The 21215-nt window shown below is 38.6% G+C and overlaps 1 protein-coding gene across 4 annotated transcripts in view; it reads right to left on the reverse strand.

Annotated features, from left to right (window-relative positions):
• Positions 1 to 21215, reverse strand: part of LOC107071072 (serine/threonine-protein phosphatase 4 regulatory subunit 1) — a 107154-nt gene that overhangs the window by 45935 nt on the left and 40004 nt on the right. Inside the window, exon 1 of one of the 4 annotated variants that reach the window (XM_015329759.2) lies at positions 17416 to 17555. The exons of the other annotated variants lie outside the window; for them this stretch is intronic. The gene's annotated coding sequence lies outside the window, so the exon portion shown is untranslated. Of the gene's footprint in view, positions 1 to 17415; positions 17556 to 21215 lie in introns of those variants that run through there. 4 annotated transcript variants of the gene reach the window in all.

Raw genomic sequence — 21215 nt, forward strand, 5'->3', positions numbered from 1 at the left:
TTCTACTTTTTTTTTTATTCTTTAGCCATTCTTTTGCGTTCAATTTCGTCTCGCCATCCATTTCCCTTTCCAAAACGCGTGAGAAAAAATAATAAAAAAAGATAGTTAAATAATCATCTTAACTATCACATCTATTATTATTGAAACATGTACTCTGAGTTGTTAGTTGGTAAGATAAAATGTCTCTCTTTTCTCTTATGGTGTTAGAGATGGTGATGATGGTAAGTACTTGGAGGTGATTGCTCGATGTTTCTCACTCTTGTTCGATGCTATGAAAGGTATGAGAGAAAGAGAGGAGGAGAAGGAAGACGTCAGAGGGGCAGGTCTCTTAATCGATACTGTTTTCTTCGAAGGAGATTGCGCGTTCAGCGAAGGTTACGCGGCCGGCTTGGAAGGACAGCCAGAGAATGAGAGAGAGAGAGAGAGAAAGAGAAAGAAAGAGAGAGAGAGAGAGCTGAACAGGGAGGTGGAACAGGAGGAGAAGGGCTTTCTCCTTTTCGCAGGAGCCGACGCTCCTCCCTTGACGAAGGTCAAGACACACGAAATCTCCATTTGCTCGAGGTCTTTGCGGCACCTTCGAATTTTTCAGTCGAGCCTTCCGAGAATTTCGTCGAGGGCGCAGGACCAGCCTTGTTTTCGATTGAAAAGCGAGCGAACGAACCTCTGCATACGTGTGTGAGTGTGTTCTCTCTCTCTCTCTCTCTCTCTCTTTATTTTTTATTCTTTTATTTCTCGGTTCTTCAAGAGAGAATCACAACATCTTGCACGAAACGTTCGGGGTCTTGTTGTTTGCTGCTAACGAGCATTAAAAAAGAAAAATGAAAGAATCATCCATGAGATTGGACCCCCCCGACCCACCCCACCCCACTCCACCCCATCCCACCCCCATTATTGAAAAGTATCAATGGAATTAACGAATGAAAAATTCATTGTAAAAGTTCGTAGGAATCTTTTATCATATCGTGAGAAAAATAAGATAGAAATGAACGATCTTTCTTTATGCAAGATGATCATCTAGTCAACTGTAAGAAGATAGTCAAAAACCGGGCCCCATGGACCAGACGAAACGAATCGTCCGCATACATATGAGGAATCGACAATGAGTTTCCAAGAAATGTCGGACTTTAACATAAATTTTCGAGAGGTTTCTTTTCGTTTCACCGCCTTCTTCAACCTTTTTTCTATTTTCTTTCTCATGGAAAATTGTCCCACGAATAAACTTGGAGAACGACGGAACAGAAATGCGATGATATCCTTTCCATCTTTTTTTTTCTTTTTTTTTTCTTTTTTTTCTTTTTTTTTTTCCAAAGCCGAGTGCATGCTTTATGGACGCATTTTTTTCGAAAGGACCTACCCTAAGGTTCCTGGAATCGATGGGACCCTTGGGCTCCTTTTTTCCCTTCCCTTTCTCTCGTGTGGTCCTTCTTCTTATTCTCTAAAACTCGACGAAATTCTAACCAGCAGCAGGCTCCTTTCTTAAATATAAAAATCACTCGAGTGTAAAAATATCCAAGAATCAGCGAATTTTTCTTTGGTTAAATGACCATTTCAAATAGAACTAGAAACATTTCTTTGATAATTTGTAAAACTATGAGTACGTTTAAATAAAAAATCACTTGAAACGTGCACACAGTTCAAATGAAGGAAACCAAATTCTATCATCTACGATGATCAAATTCAAGAACAGGGAGGGAGGGAGGGAGGGAGGACCCAACTATTTTAGATTTTATTGAAACAGAAAGTTTGGAAAATAAATAGAGAGTGGGTGACGATTCAAATGTACAATTTCCCACGAGTTTCTACTTGTACAAGAGGATAAGTTATAATATTTAAGATAATCCTAGTGAAACTCCCTCGCACCTCCCCCACAACCTCGAATTTCTTGGCGCCCGGTTTCTTTCGCACGCTTCTGAAAAAAAAAAAGAAAAAAAAAAAAAAGAAAAAAAAAAACGGATGTAAAATAGTTGAGTCAGCGGGCTCTAGTGTGTTTCTTATCTTCAACAGGGCTTATCAAGAATTGATTATCAAAATGGGATAAGGGTGCATAACTAGAAACATCATATCTACGTTCACAGGGCAAACCCAATCTCATCCTATCTAGTTGGAATGAAGAAAAGGGACACTACGTGATGAACGAACATGCATTCTAAAAGGTGTTCACCTTTTTTCTAAGAATCGATAGAACGAATAATATTAATTCAACTATGGAATAGAATTCAAGGTTTGTTCAATGCCAATGATGGTCTATTCCGATACCAATCGAAAAAATCATTTAACATATTTCGAAATTTAAAAAGATAAATGGTCCTGAACAAGAGATGAACATATTCTCAAACGATATTATGTTTCCTATTTTCTACCGGCAAACTATCCCAAAAAGAAATGTTGATCCTTTACTCTAAATGAATGTTTTTTTTTCTTTTTCTTTTTTTTTTTTTTTTTTCTTAGACCTGCTTCTTTGTAAGAAAGAAAAAGGTTGGGAAGAAAAGATTTTCTATTTTTTTTCTTTGATTAAAATCAACCAACCAACCAACCAACAGACCCAACCGTGAGCTTATTCAATATTGGATCCTAACTCAACATTTGTATGTTGAGAGGAATATCTCTAGGTTTGAAAACATCAAGTGTCGATCGTTAAATGTACCATAAATGTTCGTAAAGTTCAACTTCTTTCAGATCTCATCAAAAGAATTTGTCTCAAGATTTTTCTAACCTCACCACCAACCACCAAGATTCGATCTATTCGAAAATAGGTAGAAGAAAAAAAAAGAATAGGGCAAAGTTATAAATGGAAGAAAGGAGATAGAACACACACTCATATAAAGTCGGTCCCCTTAGAGATATCCAGAAGAAGAATTCCAGGCCCAACTAGGTCCCAGAAAGGCCAAGGAACGATCTTCTTCCAGGCCACAACAACAGGGTTCTCTTCAACTGTCTCTGTGTGTTTGTATATGTGAGTGCCTATCGGACGCACTCGGTCGGTCTCTCCGATTGGTCGACGATTCCAGTCATTCACAGAAAACACAGAATGCAGACGGTCACGTGACCCTTAGCAAAGAGGCCCGGGGGTGTGTGCGTGCCATGGCGCCAGGCGGTTCACCGTCTTTTCTCCTCCTCCTTCACCACCACCACCACCACCACCATCACCTCTGCCTCCTCCTCCTCCTCCTCCTCCCTTTCTTCGCTAACTTCACCCTTCCTCTTCGTTCTTCACCTGTATTTCCCTTTCGTACTTCCTTTCGACACCCGAACGTGTGTATTTTCTAACTACGAATTCCAATAGGTGTTAACTCCATTTTTTTTTTTTTAAATATATTTTTAATACTTTTCTTTTGCCACCTCAAATAAAAATTCGAGATAAGAACTGTTTAAAGATAAGAGAATAAGATAAAGGTTCGTCGTTGGATATTTCTATCTACTCGGTGATACCGCGTAGGTTGTAAGTCCATTTCCTAAGGGATCCCTTGGAATCCTAAGGCATCAAGTGAAAGAGAGAGAAGGAAGACTAACGATGAGAATCGATCGATGAACTTTCGTAAGCATCGTTGGTAGAAAAGAAAAGCAAACCCACCCGCAACGACTAGGATTATGGTGGTTCTCACCCCTCGCACGTTTCTAGCACCGTTTTGGTGGCCCGATTCTCGGAAGGACCTCATTTGTTGCTCGATGCTATATATCTCTTTCTTTTCTTTTCTTTTTTTTTTCTTTTCTTTATTTCCCTTCGACCAACTTCTTTCTCGCCGTTGAAAAGAAAAAGAAGAATGACATACTAGGGGGAATAAAAGTACACATATACACACACATTTATATGAAAATGGTTATGAGAATAATGATGACGATGAAAGTAATAGTAATAGTGATAGTGATAACAGTAACGGTGGTGGTGGTGATGATTATGGTTGTTACGAGTGCCCTTTTACAATCAATTTACAAAGACCTTGTTCATGACGATGAAATCTCAAACTGTTCTTTATTATTATTATTATTATTATTATTATTTGTTTAAAATTCCTAATTCTTTTTATATCTCTGAGAGGAACTCTGAAGACAGGTTGTTGAAGGTAAGATTTGAAATGTGCCGATCAAAAAGATTTTTGCTCCCATAGGAGGATCTTCTTCGAACTTCGGTGCTGTTCCGTTCTCGCGTTTCGTGACTGGTAACTTTAGTTCTCTCGTGCCGCACCCCAAAAAGCCCATTTTATTTTTCTTGTACTTTGTTTTCGATCGGTGTCGTCTAAAGGTAAAAGATTTTCGAAAGTATATGCATATGAAAGTATCAAGGGCTGCATGCAGCAGTCCTTCTGGCCATGGACCTTACACAGAAGAATGTTACACAGGTATAGGGAAGACCCGCGGGGCCCGTTAAGGGTGCACTGCGCCCTAAGGAACGCAGCACCTTTGGGCCGAAAGAATAAAAAGAACAACTGCGAAAATGGGTGTAGAGGGGGAGGAGAGAAAAGAAAAAGAAGAAGAAGACGAGAGTGGGGGGAGGCCCCAGAGAGGGGCCCGCTGCGCTGCGCTGAGTTGAGCTGAGCTGAGCTGCATTGCTGCCGGCGCAGAATTCAAAGAACTAGGAGCGAGGTAAACAAAATATTCGTGCTCGTCGGTGTGTACACACGTTCCTTGGCAATGTTGGTTGGTGGTGCCGAGGCTCGCGCGTATGCGTGCTTGCCTAAGGAGAAGAAGAGTATGGGGAAGGTATGGGGAAGGTATGGGGAAGGTATGGGGAAGGCATCCGGTGGCGCCGCGTGCGCCCAAGACGGTGAGAGAGAGAGGTAAAGGGCCGCGCGAAGATGGGCCCTTACACTGCTCTGTGTGTTGGGATACGAGTACAAGGTTCATTGGTGGTTGTAATGGTGGTGGTGGTAATGGCACGCAAAAGGAGGGAGGAACGACACAGAATTGAGAGGGAAAGGGAGGCTAGGGGTAGGGGCAAGGGGGCCGCGGAATGCGGCCGTGGTCCCGGTATATATGCGTCGCGCGCGAGCTCGTGTCAGGGTATTTGTGTATTTATGTGGAACACTGGAGAGATGAAAAGAGAAGGAAAAAGATGGAAGAGGTTAAAAGCGTTTTTCGAGGGAGTACGGACGAGGACGACGAGGACGACGAACGAGAGAGCCAATGGCCAAGCACAAGGTGTGCTGCTGCTGCCCTTTTGCTACGGAGAGCTACTACTCCGATGCTGAAGGAGTATGCAACAAAAGCACCAGGAACCAAACGACAACTACACACCACTACTACTACTACCAATGACCGCGTCACTTTTCTGCTGTCCCTTCAGTTTCTCTCTCTCTCTCTCTCTCTCTCTCTCTCTCTCACCTAACTTCCTCGAAATTCCACAGTGTTGAAGTTTCATGTTCCGCGTAGAACGCATTCCATGAAAAACCTAACGCTTCCTTTTAGGATTCCTTTGTCGTCGTCGTCGTCTATCTCATTCTACACCTCCACCCATTCAATCAAAATTTGTTCAAAATGTATTTATCGTATTAACAAATGAAACATTTGAGAATTGATCAGAGGATCGATCGATCGACGTTCCTTTCTTGGAACAAGGTAAAGAAACTAACGTGGGATACGTGAGAGAATGTCGTCGATGCGAGAGAGAGAGAGAGAGAGAGAGAGAGAGAGAGAGAGAGAGAGAGAGCAGTTTTGGATCGATCAAAGGAGAAGAAGGAAGACAGGAAGTGCCAAGGATGAAAATACTCTCCTCCTGTGTTCCTTCAGGAGGAGGGTCTGTCTTCTCCTCTACGAATCTCGAATACCGTCGTCAAGCAGCCAATTCCAAACCAACCTTGGTATTTCATCTACGTGACCATCCACTGTCTACGACCCTCTACCAGGAACCCATCATCTATGTTTTTAGTTTCATCTTAAAACTATTTGATCAATGAAATCATTTTTTATTTTCTCATCAATTTTATCAATTGGGATTCGATTCTCACACCCTTACCAATATTTTATGACAAAGATTTTCTTATATCTGTTTACATCGGTACTGCTGCGTTATCAAATGGAAAAACCATGGTCTCTCTCTCTCTCTATCTCTCTCTCTCTCTCATCCACAAAGGACATATTTAACACATGCACACATACATGCATGCATATCCAAACTTGCCAGTCGTCCCGTTTCTCACGTAAGTACATCGCACGCGCTTACGAAAGGTGCACACGCTTTCTCTCTCTTTCTCTCAACCATTTCCTAATGTGTATACCTGAGAAAAAGAAAGAAAAAAGATCAAGAAAGAGAAGAATCCCAGAGATCGCACCGTCTTTTTCTCGCTCGCGGCAGCAGCAGCAACAACAGCAGCAGCAGCATCTTAGAGACGGTCCAGCGGTATCGGTGACCCCCCACCCTTTCCACCTTTTCTTTAAAGAAAGAAAAAGAGAAAGAGAAAGAGAGAGAGAAGAGAGAGAGAGAGAGAGAGAGAGAGAGATACCAAAGCTTTCGGAGCCAGGGACCCTGTTCTTGTGTAGGTGCTTCGTACATGTGAGTATTTTGCTGGTGAGTGGGCGCGCACGCGGGTGTACGAATAAGAAGTGAAGAGAAGTAAAGTGAAGTGGAGAGGAAGAGTAAGCAAGAAAGAAAGAGAGAAAGAAGGAGGAAGGGAGGGAGGGAGGGAGGCGTCGTTCCGTGGGAACCGAGGAAAACGTTTGCCGCATACCACTCCTTTCGAACGGGCACTCCCGGCCCTTCGCGCTCGCGTCCTCACCCACAACTACATACAATTATATTATATATATAGCGACACGGTATAATATACACAAGGAACGCTACCGATGAACAACATAACACACACACACGTACAAGCAAGCGTTAAGAGGGACGAGAGGAAACCACGTGACCACACGCTGTAGCTTCCACACGTTTCTCTATATATCTATCTCTCTCTCTCTCTTTCTCTCATACACGTTCCTACTCCCTCCGGCGCCGTTTCACGCACGCACACACACACACACACCTCCTCCTTCCTCCTCCTTTTCCTCCCACCTCTCTTATCCTTATACGAACGACGCAGTTGCGCCCGCGGTAGGTACGCGCAACTGCGTCGTTCCATTGGTTTCTCTCTTCTTCTTCTTCTTCTCCTGTCCGTGAGCTCGTATACATACACACACCAATACAATCTTAACAACCAAAGGAATCATCGTTTTCCTCGTTTTCAAACGTGCCGCGATTCTCGTCGATCATGGTCACACTGAGAAACCCTACTCTACTCTCATCGATAGCCAATATATTGTATGGGTCATTCAACCAAATAAAATCATTTCATTTTGAGTAATCTTTTGAGATAAATCTTATTGTTAGATTGTTTTGTAGAGACTCACCCACAATTTCACGCTACTTTTTATACACCCCCCTTGTGGTTGAGAATCAACGTCAAACTTACCTGAAATCAAAGAAAATTTCATGTTAACAAATAGAAATGAATTGTAATGATGAGAAACTATTAAAATCTAGACGTTAACATCTTCAAGATCTTATTTACGCATCTACAAATTACTAGTTTAACAACGTAGTGCGTAAAATAAGAAAATATTCAAAGATAAACGATCTTTGGGTAAGAAAGATTAATCTATCTGGTGGTGGTGGCGGTGCTTAGAAAGATGTCGAGCTGAAGTGTATTCTCGACGATAAGTTATGAGACTTAAAGATGCCAGGAAAGATAAGAAAAAGAAGAAAAAGATGAACTGTTCTTCTATCTATCGTATTTTCGCGTGACACCACCACCACCACCACTAACAGTTGAAAATTCAACGAGAATTGTCGTTCATAGTTGAGAAGAGCATAAGCGAGAGGAAAGTAATCACCGGCAAAATTGGTTGACGAGATAGTCAGATTGACCGTTGGCCACTTGGTTGCTCGATTGTCCAGACACGCCTCCGGCAAAATGAAATTTGATTTTGTCGGGCAATTTCGCGCCCAAATCAAGCAGCAGCACCCCTGGTGAACGTTCTGAGTAAGAAGGGAACGAGACAGTAAGAGTACCCTGTAACCTTGTTAAGGACGGCACTTTCGCGGTATTGGCCTCATTGAACGCTCAGAGCCATCTTTCTGAGTGTGCTCTTAAGAATTGAAAGGGTGGATAGGTACAATCGTGTGAGTTAAAGGAAACATAATTAATAATAGTTACAATTTTGAATAACGTTATAAAATTAAAACGATGAATAGTCCAATAAAAATTACACGGACCAAGAAACCTAGGCGCCGTAAAGAACTCGTACGCGAAGGTAGCCCTTGTTTCTATAATTTATCGCAGGCATTTTGCCAAATGCGTGGTAAATGGTCTCGAGAAAATTCCGAGAGTTTAAATATCGAGATCACGGGTACGTAGCATGTAACTTTTCGCGCTAACATTTTCAAATGGTTGTATCGAATATCACAAAAAAAAAAAAACACTACTCGATTATTCTTAGCTTCAGAAATTCACCTAATAACGTACACTTGTATTTTTTTTAATAATAATTTTTTATTGTTATCTTTAAATTTTTTAATAATTAATTAAGAAATATTGAATCGTTGAAAAAATTCATTTAAAAAGATACAAAAATTAGCAAGGAAACACGATCGGAAAGTAGAATTACCGAACGGAGACGCCATTGATACGCAAGAGAGTGAGTGTGCACGTTACGCCATAGCCTTTAAACAAACCGAACGTTTTCTCCTCGCCTTTTAACTTATTTCGAGGTAGATAAAACCGGTAAGAGATAAAGATAAAGACAAAAGTAGAGGGGAGAAGCCTGAGTATACCGAGGTCACAAGTGGTTAATTAATGCGACGATAAATTTGATTGAATCGTCGTATTAAACCACAAGTCGATAGCGTAGAGTTTGATATTCATGTTTCTGAGATCGGCCATTTTGCTGGCTGCCGCCATTTTCCATTCGCAGCGACGACAACGACGAGTCTTCCTCTTATGCTCAACTTTTCTTCTTCAATGCTATTTTATTATTCTATACTAAATCAAATATTTATTTGTATAATTTAATTATAATTTTAAGAAAAGAAATATTTTTGCGAGGTTTGTTTAAAAGAGAAAGAGAGAGAGAGAGGGTTGTTTTAGGTTAGAAGCAAGGCTGCCGCCATTTTCAACTCGCCACGACGAAGACGAGTCTTCTTCCTATGCTTGACGTTTCTTTTTCAATGCTATTTTATTTTTCTATACAAAATTAAATATTTATTTATTTATTTGTAATTTAATTATAATTTTAAGAAAAGAAATATCTGTGTATCCATTATTTACTTGTTTGAAAGGTAAAATAGAGTGAAGTTTTTAGGTTAGAAGCAAGATATCGATGAAATCCAGGAAGTAATATGTTGTTAGAGTATTTTTGGTCGTGTTTCTAAGAAGCGTACAATTTTCTACCGAGTTTATAACACCATAGTTCATTCGCGTTTATGTGTACGATACTATGCCAGCCAGGTGGCCGATAATATGCAGCCATTATTAAAATAATTTCAAAATATCACGATGTTACAATAAAAATTCATCATTGTTATTATTAAATAATACAAATGATTTTATTTCATGAAAATCATGTATATAATATCGTTTTATATATAAGAAAACAAAATAAAAAAATGGTCGAATATGCAATGGCGCATGTCGCCGGCGGCGATGACCGCTAACAGTCATCGTCGTCACCGCATGCGGATTTGCATCGGGTACCGGATGTTTACAATCTGCCACTTGACTGCAACCGAGTATTGCACTGCCTGTTATGCGTCCTACAAGATTTATCTTCTTCTTTTTCAATAACCTATCGTAAATTGATTATTAACTCTTTGTACACCCTCTATAAAGGCAATTAAAACTGTAATAAATTCAATTTAATCTACAACATATCAAACTATGACATATTTTTGTTTCAATTGAAAATAGCTTTGTGAATTGTTGATAATAAAAAAAAAGAAAAAGCTTCGAGTGCAAAGGGTTAATTTACAGACCATAATTGAATAATATTTCTCTCTCTCTCTCTCTCTCTCTTCTATATATACCTGAATTAATTATCAAAATTAATCAATAATTACGATAATTGCAATCTATTATCTATCGAACATTCGCACTTAACGGATACGTAACTAGATCTAGTCTCGGTTACAAACAACACGTTTATACCTATATACATATGTGTGTGTGTATGTGTGTTTGTGAGTGCATGAGCCAGCGTGAATATGCGCACGAAAGAGAGAAAGAGAAAGAAGTAGTAGTAGTAGAAGGAGAAGGAAGAATAGGGTTCAACGAACTCTTGTTTCTGAATCGCAGCACCATAGCGACCCCTAAATCACGATGGCGTTACGGTTATCGGTACTCTATCTTTCTTAGGGTGAACGGGGGGAGGGAGAAAGAGGGGAGGGGAGGGGGGAGGAGCGGTGGATGACCGTGCGTGCACGCAGTGCCGGCTTTTTTTTCGTGCGTGCAACATGTTTATGCGTGAATTTACCTGGTACCTGGTACGACACGTATCTCCATCACTCCCTACCCCACACACACACACACACTCTCTCTCGTCATCATTGTCACGCACCAAAATAAAGTCATGCTGATATTACCAACCCCTACTTAAAACTTTTCTTTCCAAAATGAATGTGAAGATTTGTTTCAACCAAACAACAACGAGAACGACGTTCTAGTCTCGATGGAAGACGATGAAAACCGAGAGGTGGAGAGGAGGAGGGGTGTGGGTTGAGAATCAATTAAATGACGAGTCACCGGAAGTAAGACATGCGCGTTTCCTGGCGCGCATGTCAAAACCCATTGTTCCATGACGCGAGACTTCATCTTCTTGACATACGAGCCACCTGCAACCTTCGTTGGGTTTCCCTCATAGAAGTTGCTGGCTGCTGCTGCTGTTGCTGCTGTCTTTTGACAATAACTATGACACGTTTCTCATAATAATGATAAAAATTTAAATGAAGGAAGATTCGCATACTATAAAAAAAAAAGAAAAGAAAAGAAAAGAATATAAAAAACCTTATTAAGGATCGGTACACCTGAAGCGTAACGCTTACCTATATCTTTTACCTAAGACAACATGTGGTAGACGAGGGAAGGAATTTTATTCCTCGCGGATCCGAAATATTATTTTTGACCGCAACTAAACAACAACTGTCTTCTTCTCTTCTATGGTTCTATGGTTCCGTTGTGGAACCATAGAAAAATGTGCTATTTTTTTTATCTGATGAGAAAAAAAGACGAGACACTTTAATGGTCAGCTGCTCTCAACAAATTTCACATTCCATACCACACACACACACACACACCATGTATACATACTTTCTTTACAATCTGATAGAAAATGACTCATTTATTAACAACAATTTCATTGATCTTGTTTTGAATAGTATTATAATAAGGGGAAGGGGGTGAGTTTCTGTTAGTTTCTCAGACGGAAATAGAATGGTAACGCAAAAGAGTCACCCCCCTATTTCTCTTCTACTCATTTTCTCATTCTCATTCTCTCTCTCTCTCTCTCTCTCTTTCTGGGCACGTGGAAAACAATGGAACACGAAAGTCGACGATCGAAACGCTGCGTTACGACGAGGCAGTCAGCTGCACGAGGACGATTATAGAAGCTACGGGAGCCAAATAAGTTCCACCCACTCCGACACAATGTTGCTGCTAGTTGCTTCGTTTATGTCTGCTTTCATACCCCCATCGTTTGCTCTTACCGTAGCTAATGCAATTTTCCTATATATGGGAGTGTATGTGTGAGTACACATGACAGGTAAAAAGTTAGGACACTTTATCCACTCGTTTTGATTTTATATTTTATTGAAAATATTGATCAATAATTTATTGCAAATTCTGTCTGCATATATGAAATGTTAGTGAGAAAGAGAGAGACAGAGAGAGACAATGTATTTTTTTGGGGTGGTAAAGAATAGGGGGTTGACATGACAGATAAAAAGTTGAGACACTTTATGCACTTGTTTTGATTTTATATTTTATTGAAAATATTGATCAATAATTTATTGTGATTTGTGCTAATTTTAATGTGTATGTATATACATGAAATGTTACTGAAAGTTTTTTTACTTTGAAAAAAAATGAACTTTGTGAAGTGAACGTCAACTGAGTGATTTGGTTTCTTTTTTTTTTTGTTTTTTTATAATGCTGTCAGTACATATCGGAAAGATAGGATAGAGAAAAGGGTTATTAAAGGTTTGATACAAGTGGTAATAGAATTCGATCTATAGTCGATATTGGTCGATAGCAATCAAGAGAAAACTAGCAGCATGGAAAGAGAGAGAGAGAGAAAGAGAGTTACTGAACGAAAGTGGAAAAGAGAGAAACCCGAACGATGACCGTGTGTTCCGATGACAGATTCCAATATTTTAGACGCAATCGTAGCGTGCTAATTTACTTTCGCAACATCGACTTTTTCATGGGATTTGCCATCAATCTCTATTACAGCTTCCGACAGGCATCTCTCGTTCGCAAAACGGACACACCCCTTTTGCTCTTAAACACGTAATATCGTTAAGATTCCTATACTATTTCACTTTCTCTTCTAATACTTCAACAAGATTTCAAATATACCGCCAAATATTGAACTTTTAAACTAAAATTTGCAAAATATCAAACCAGTTATGATTAACACGTTGAACGTCACGAAAATTTTTTTTTAGAAAAATTCCCGTCAGGCCACAGACGTTACTTTGCATTGAAAAAATAATTGAACGTCAGGCACAGATGCCTGACACGGCCTTAAAGGAAAGTCTAGTGTCAGTCATCGATGACTGACATGACGCTCAACGTATTAACAGGGTGGGACGTATAAATACGTCAAAAGTATTTTACATATTTTATATATAATTAAACGAAAAAAAATATATATATATATATTTTATAGTTTTCTCATTTTAAACATAAATAATTAATAAATAAATAATAAAAAAAGGTGCATAATTTAGCCGGTTAACTTAACTGTTAGATTAACTAACTAAACAACCTAAACAGCAATTATTATTTCTTTTTTTAACTGAAAGTAGGTTGCTAACCTCCTTTTTTAGTGGGGGGTTGAGACAATGTAAAATCTAATGAAATTTATAGAAATAAAAAGAATAATTTTGTTATATTACTAAAGTAAATACTTACATGTGTGTATAGAGATATTATATATATATATATGTATATGTATATTTAAGTATGGTACCCTTTAAAAATAGCTTGGGATGAAAATGAAAATCAATATAAACTCGTGCCAAAGTGGCCGTGCGAGTTTTCTTCAAACCCTCGACAAGTCTAAACAGGCTTATGCGGGCAGGTATATACGCGAGTTATTATTTCGATGACGATGATGGTGCTCCTGCAAGATGTAAAACACACCTTGATGGATAGCCATATAATTTTTCTTTCATCCTTAAAAAAAAATCCCTAGAAAAAAGTATATCAAAAACTAGAAGAAAGTAAAAGAAAAAGATTGAAATCAATTTGTTGTTTCATTCAAGTTTTCCAACAAAGATTCACAGATTTGACGATGAATGTAATGTTAAGGAATGAAATTCATTACTAAAGGTAAAATAATTCTCCATTGGTCGATTCATCAAAAAATGAAGCATATCGATCCTAACCTACCCCCTCCCTCCCACAAACCATTCTTTTTCCAATCCCCCCCCCTATTATATTTTAACGACGCTTCAAAACAAGAATATTTTTCAACTGACGATGAAATATTCTCGCAACAAAAAAAAAAAAGAAAAACAATTTCATTGGATTGTCCTGAGCTTGCATAAATAAAAACCTGTATAAATCGTAAATGGATTGTAAAATGCAAATATTTCGAAAAAGATTCGTTTATGTCGAGAAAAAACAAAAAAAAAGCGATGTTATGGTTGTATTAATACACGAACAAAACTATTGATCGATGAACGAGCATTTCTTCGAAAAAATTCAAGGTTAAAGGTCGCTGTAAAACGATCGATATACGGAAAGAAGAAGAAAAAAAAAAGTAGACCAAAAGGAAGCTCGTGCAAAGTAAAAAGAAATATTTTAATAGAAAGAAAAGAAAAAAAAAACATGTTCGTTTGAAATTTGACGAAATGCAAAATGAAGAACACGCGTTTCTCTCTTCTCACGTGTACTGTATAAACGTGCCGCCATCTTAACTCTCTACCAATGCGACTTTACGATCCCTCCCATTGGCCAAGACAGACCGTCATAAGAGAATTCCCGTTCCAATCTTCGATCAGGAACGAAAATTTTATAGAGTTTTATTTTCTCTTTCTTTTTTTTTTTTTTTTATTCAAAACATACACACATATACGGTTTTTATAAAAAGATTTGAAAAGTCGTACTAAAAGTTGTAAATTATACATACACTATATGTATTATACTCATAGTTACTTTACTTACATTCGTCTATCTTTCGTTCTTGTTCAAATTGCACGCATAAACCTACCTAATATACGTTGGTATGTAATTTGTAACACGCGAGAATTATCGTCACGCAAAAATCGAGACGAGCTTAGTACGCCACGCATTAAGTGCTAACTTTTTTTTTTTTTTATTGACTTCCTTGATCGATAGATCGTCTCAAATGATTTCTGTTTAATATACATATATATATATATATTTTTTTCAAACAATAATATCAAAAAGAAAATCGAACAATTTGCCAAAAGGAATTACGTCTCGTTGCGAAACGTTGCAACAAACCACGTCTCCAATATCATCGTAGCTGATTCAGTTTCACTACAAAACTGAGGAGGAGGATGAGGAGGATGAGGAGGAGGAGGAGGAGGTAGGTGTGAGTCACGCGATTCCTAAAAAGTGTTACGATGCTAGGATTCTGCAGAGTATAGGGGTCTAATTTTTCATTTTTCTGAAAAACCTAACTTTCTCTAGATGTGTGTGTGTGTGTCCCCGCCGTCCACGTGTTTTTTCACGCGAGTTTGAAACCTCGTTGTGAAGAATTACTCCGTAAAAGAAACTACGAGAGAACTGGTCGTTCTTCGAAGTGTCGTCCTTGACTGAGGGAGGTCGCCGACTCGGAAAGGTCGTTTCACCTTGGCGAACACCGACGATCGATGGGAATGAACGAACTAACGTATGACCGCGTAAACATATGTTTCTTTCAATTAAAAGTATTATCATATTAAAATAATTGTTAATTAAATAATTAAAGGGTCTCTTGTCACCTAAAAGCTTGAATTATATGATCGGAGTAACGTCCTCTTCGAAATTCATCTTCAGACTGACGTTGAAAATTCTTATATTGAAAGTTGTTTATATGACTATCCCGAACGTTGCGCATGTGTATGTGTGTTAAATTATGTTGTACTAGAAGAAAAGTTTATTAGAATATTAAAATAATTGTTAATTAATCGATACAAGTGTCTAATGTTGTTTAAAGGCTCGAATTATATGATCGGAGTAAGGTCCTCTTCGAAATTCATCTTCAGACTGACGGTGAAAATTCTTATATTGAAAGTTGTTTATATGACTGTCCCGAACGTTGCGCATGTGTGTGTGTGTTAAATTATGTTGTAATATAAGAAAAGTTTATTAGAATATTAAAATAATTGTTAATAAATCGATATAAGTGTTTAATGTTGTTTAAAGGCTCGAATTATATGATCGGAATACCGTCCTCTTCGAAATTCACCTTCAGACTAACGGGTTGTCCTTTGTCAAAATTCTTTTATTCAAGTTGTTTAGGTGACTGTTCCGAACATTGCGTATGTGTGAAACGGTAATAATAATTCTAATAAAGAGTATTTAACATTATAACGTTCTAACTTTAGTATTTTTTGTATTCTAATGTAATTTTTTTTTATTACACATGCACAGTGATGACTTCGAGTGTTAAATTTACATGTAACATAAGTAGAGTGTATTAGAATGTTAAAATAATTGTTAATTAATCGATACAAGTGTCTAATGTTGTTTAAAGGCTCGAATTATATGATCGGAGTAACGTCCTCTTCGAAATTCATCTTCAGACTGACGGTGAAAATTCTTATATTGAAAGTTGTTTATATGACTGTCCCGAACGTTGCGCATATGTATGTGTGTTAAATTATGTTGTAATATAAGAAAAGTTTATTAGAATATTAAAATAATTGTTAATTAATCGATACAAGTGTCTAATGTTATTTAAAGGCTCGAATTATATGATCGGAATACCGTCCTCTTCGAAATTCACCTTCAGACTGATGAGTTGTCCTCTATGAAAATACTTTTATACAATGCAGTTTATATGACTCTTTGAATGTTGAGCATGTGTATAACGTTAATAACGTTGAGAATATTACACTGTTGTTTAAAGAACTGTGTAAATCAAAAACAAATTAAAATGTGATTCGTGCCGATGAAAATTTAGCTTTGGTAGCCCATGTCCAATGTATCCAAGTGTCTTATCCGTCTTATCTGTTCCCATTACGTAACCTAACGCATCTCGCCCACGTCGTTGTTTTATCAATCCAAGTATTTTCAAATAGAAATAAAAATCGTGACGTTGTTTCGTGAACAAAACCCCCTTTTTTTTTTATCTGACGATGACTGAAAGAAAAAGAGGAACCTATCAAAGATTGTCGATTTATTATTTAGTTAAAAACATCTTTAAATTTCACCTATGACTAAACTACGCGATGTTGAAGCACCAATAATGTCGAGAGAATTTAAATGGATTCGCAACGGGCAAGAGATTCTTTCTCTGTCTCTCTCTCTCTCTCTCTCTTCTGTTGGAAATGGTCGAGAGAACGTAGGGGAGAAAGGGTCTCCCTTCCTCGAGAATTTATCTAGGAATATCTCAAATATGTGGGATAGAATATTATTGATTCACGAGTTATGGACATGGTTGGACGCTTAACGAGGGCGAACTTCCATGAGAACGAAATAAAAGCTATGAGAAGATTTCATTTCTATCAAACAAAATCATCCAACAACAACAATAACAAGAAGTAAAATGTTTCGTTCTGGAAACGTTTTCAATGAAAAGAGGAGAGGAATGTCTTCATCTTCTTCATCATCTTCTTCTTCTTCTTCTTCTTCTTGGAATATCAAAACTGACGAAAAAGATTACGAATGTGTCAAGAGAGAGAGAGAGAGAGAGAGAGAGAGAGAGAGAGAAAAAACCAAGGCAAGAATGAGAGAGAAAAAAGGGGGAATGGTCGTCGATCGGCGCCAACGTCGACTCGACGCGACTTATCGCTGGCCAATAAACGCCACGCACTGTGTACACACAGGAGGAGAACGACGTTAAGAACACAAAGAACCAACTCGATTGGCTCAAATGAAATAATTCTACTTAAAAAACAGTAGCATCAAAAATTGTCTCATATATTCTAATAATATCGTAATAAAAATTAAAGTTATAATAATAATTGTAATAATAATAATAATAATATTTAGAATCGGAGAGAAACGAATATGATAGGAGGACGGCTCGTAAGCTCATTCCCGTTTGCCTTACCTTGCCTTTTATGTTGGCTTTCCCACGTTCCACCACTTGGGTTCGTTGTCGCAATGTTGTTCTGCCAACATTTCTTTCTTTCTTTCTTTCTTTCTTTCTTTCTTACTCTCGTTTCCACGCACTCCTCCACAACCGCGGACGACTTTTCCACGCGGGTTATCATCGCGTAGCCCCCTAGTACCACCCTGTCACGTCTTCGTCACGTTTTCTTCCGACACACTCACTTTTCGTATGAGTTTGTAATGATACCAAAAAAAAAAAAAAAAATATCGTCAAAGTTTGATATGGGTGGATGAGGGGGCTAGAAGAGACACCATTTATTTAGAAATCTATCGATAAAAAAATGAAAGAGGAACGCGAGACGTTGCATCCTAACTTTGACGATGATACTTGACGATTGTTCGTCGGATTCTCGCGGGTTTAAGCACGCATGCACGCACGCACGCACGCACGCACGTTTCTTTTTCGCACTTCCGCCGATCGTTGCGCATCCTAGCGAATGAATATTGCATTCAAACTACTATTTTATTATCAATATTATTATGTTTATACATATGTATATATATCTAACTGTAAAATGTCAAATTGTTGAACACGTTGCATGAAAATCGAGTAAGCAAAAAAATAGTGCATCTGTCTGTCTGTGTGTGGAAGAATTTTTTTTTTTTTTTTCAAACAGATCGCATTTCATTCTGTTATCGTTAGCGCGAATTCTTTGGCGCGTGCGCAACTAGCTTTTGCGCAAGCGTATAATAAAAACGTCGAGTTCTTAAACGAACACGATGGCAGCACGGTTTTGAGAGCGCGCGCGCTTCTATGACGACGACAGCTACGACTACGACGATGACTACGACGACGACGACACACTGGGTGGCCCGGTGGGTTAAACGCGCGGCGCAGTTAAAATGGCCGCGTGTATACGCGTGTTCCCTCTCCCTCTTTCTTTTTTTCTTTTTCCCCCCTTTTTTTTATCTAATTTTCTATATCTATTTCGTAATAAATCCGTGACTATATCATCCTTCAACACCTACTACTATAAACGCACAAATATTCGATGACGAATATCATGAAAAACACTCGCGTATTGTTTATAGATTAAAATAATGAGAATAAATGTTAAAATAATAATAATAATAATAAATAGGGCGTGTAACGATTCGTTTCGTTAAGGAACGATCAAATAGGAGGCCCAGGAAGGCGCGCGCGCGAGGATTCGCGCGAGACTGTGCGCTCCTCGCGAATTCTGGTGGCGCGTCGAACGCCGGGATAGTGAAAACGCGCAGTTTCTATACGTGTGTAGTAGTAGTAGGATTAGTAGTAGTAATAGTAGGTAGTAATACTAGTAATAAAGTAGTAGTAGGATGCGTGTATATATGTGCGTATACTCCACAAAAAGAGAGAGAGAGAGAGAGAAAGGAGGAAACGCGAGCGTTGCAACACTCAGCGCCAACTATTGGCCATCGTTCAAACTACCAGGGTAAATAGCTCTGTTCTTTGAGTGGGGGTAGAAAAAGAGTGAGAAAGAGAAGTGCGCCAAGAGTGTCGTCACATCCGGTATTCGGGTGGCGCTGGCCGACGGCAACCCCCCACCCAACCCCACCTCAGCCCCTTATCCATCTCACCCTTTGACTATTCTCCTCTCTTTCTATCTTTTGCGCTTTGCTTTGCTTTGTGCGTTCGTTCCGTTGCGTTTGCGTGCGCGCGATAAATGCGGGCACCACACACGCTTTCAACTATGCGTTTTACACTCAAGTAGGGTGCGGGAAGGAAAGTAGCGTACTACTACTACTATTACTACTACTACGTATAACGTAAGTCGATTCGAGTTGGGGCTCTACCATGTTCACGGAAAATTTTATCTCTTTCTTTCTTACTCCGTTATGAATGTCGGTAAACACACATATATATTTATATATTTTACGTCGTCACGCTTTACGATTCAAAATCTTTCTATGCGATAAACAGAAACCATTATTTGTATGAACCATTGATTTTAACGATTTACAACAATAAAATCAAATAGAAAATAATGTTATCAATTTGAACAACAATGTTCATTAACACAAATCATCGTCAGGCCACTGGCAACAAAACGAGAAGTTGAACGTCAAGCATAGATGCCTGACATGGCCTGAACGGGAAGTTCAGTGTTAGTCATTAATGACTGACGTGACACTCAACTCATGTTAATGAGATTGATCTTACTTAACATCACTATCGTCAACCAATAATTCCAATATTTCTTTCAATAATTATTAAACAGCGATGAACGACCCTGAAAGGGGGAGGGGGCTGAGCATAGGTCTTCTACGTATGTACGTAGATCGGTCACGTGTAACATGACGTTGAGAATAACGCTTGCTTGACTGCTCACATGTTGATGATGGACGTCACGCGCTTGCTTGCTCGCTCGCTCGCTCGCTCGTCGTCGTCGTCGTCGTCGATGATTCCTCGTCACGCGCTTTGCATTTCGCTTTTCCTCCGGAACTTGATACCCAACCGATCATCGCAATACGTGTGAAAACATACTTGGTTTAATTCAATATTTTTTTTCTAATGCAAGAAGAGGTTGGTAGGTGATAGTGGTGGTAGAAGAACAGACACATATTTGAAGCTCGTACGTCAGAATCTTATTTATACAATCGATTATTAGAGTCTTGACGTATGGAAAATGATTCCTAATCATATTGGAGATGATAAAAAATTGAATGATGAAAATAGGAACGCTAGGAAACATAAGAAAAATGAGAATGAAGAAGAAGGATGTTGTGGACATCGGTTGTTGCACGTTGAGTTGGTAAGTGGTGGTGGTATTTGAATAAACTCGTACGTCAGAATCTCGTTTAAACAATCGGTTGTTATGGAAAATGATTCTAATCATATTGGAGATGATAAAAAAATTGAATGATGAAAATAGGAACGCTAGGAAACATAAGAAAAATGAAAATGAAGAAGAAGGATGTTGTGGACATCGGTTGTTGCACGTTGAGTTGGTAGATGGTGGGTAGTGATATTTGAATAAACTCGTACATCAGAATCTTGTTTTTACAATAATCGGTTATTAGAGTCTTGAAAATGATTCTAGTCATATTGGAGATGATAAAAAAATTGAATGATGAAAATAGGAACTCTAGGAAACATAAGAAAAATGAGAATGCAGAAGAAGGATGTTGTGGACATCGGTTGTTGCACGTTGAGTTGGTAAGTGGTGGTGGTATTTGAATAAACTCGTACGTCAGAATCTCGTTTAAACAATCGGTTGTTATGGAAAATGATTCTAATCATATTGGAGATGATAAAAAATTGAATGATGAAAATAGGAATGCTAGGAAACATAAGAAAAATGAAAATGAAGAAGAAGGATGTTGTGGACATCGGTTGTTGCACGTTGAGTTGGTAAGTGGTGGTGGTGGTATTTGAATAAACTCGTACGTCAGAATCTTGTTTATACAATAATCGGTTATTAGAGTCTTGAAAATGATTCTAGTCATATTGGAGATGATAAAAAATTGAATGATGAAAATAGGAATGCTAGGAAACATAAGAAAAATGAAAATGAAGAAGAAGGATGTTGTGGACATCGGTTGTTGCACGTTGAAACTTTCGCGTAAACACGCTTTCGGATTACTTCCTCGGCTAACGCTATCTGGGGAATTATCAATTAGAATTAATTAGCAATTAAGCCAGCCGGCGGGGCCAACTTGCTGTGAGTTAGTTCGAGAACTGTGCGTAGAAGAGAGTGAGTGAGTGAGTGAGTGAGAGAGAGAGAGAGAGAGAGAGAGAGAAAGAGAGAAGTCGAC

This window comes from Polistes dominula, unplaced genomic scaffold (genome assembly GCF_049000335.1).
Source record: "Polistes dominula isolate Pdom_NZ unplaced genomic scaffold, Pdom_raw_medaka contig_83, whole genome shotgun sequence".
NCBI classification, from domain to species: Eukaryota; Metazoa; Arthropoda; class Insecta; order Hymenoptera; family Vespidae; genus Polistes; species Polistes dominula.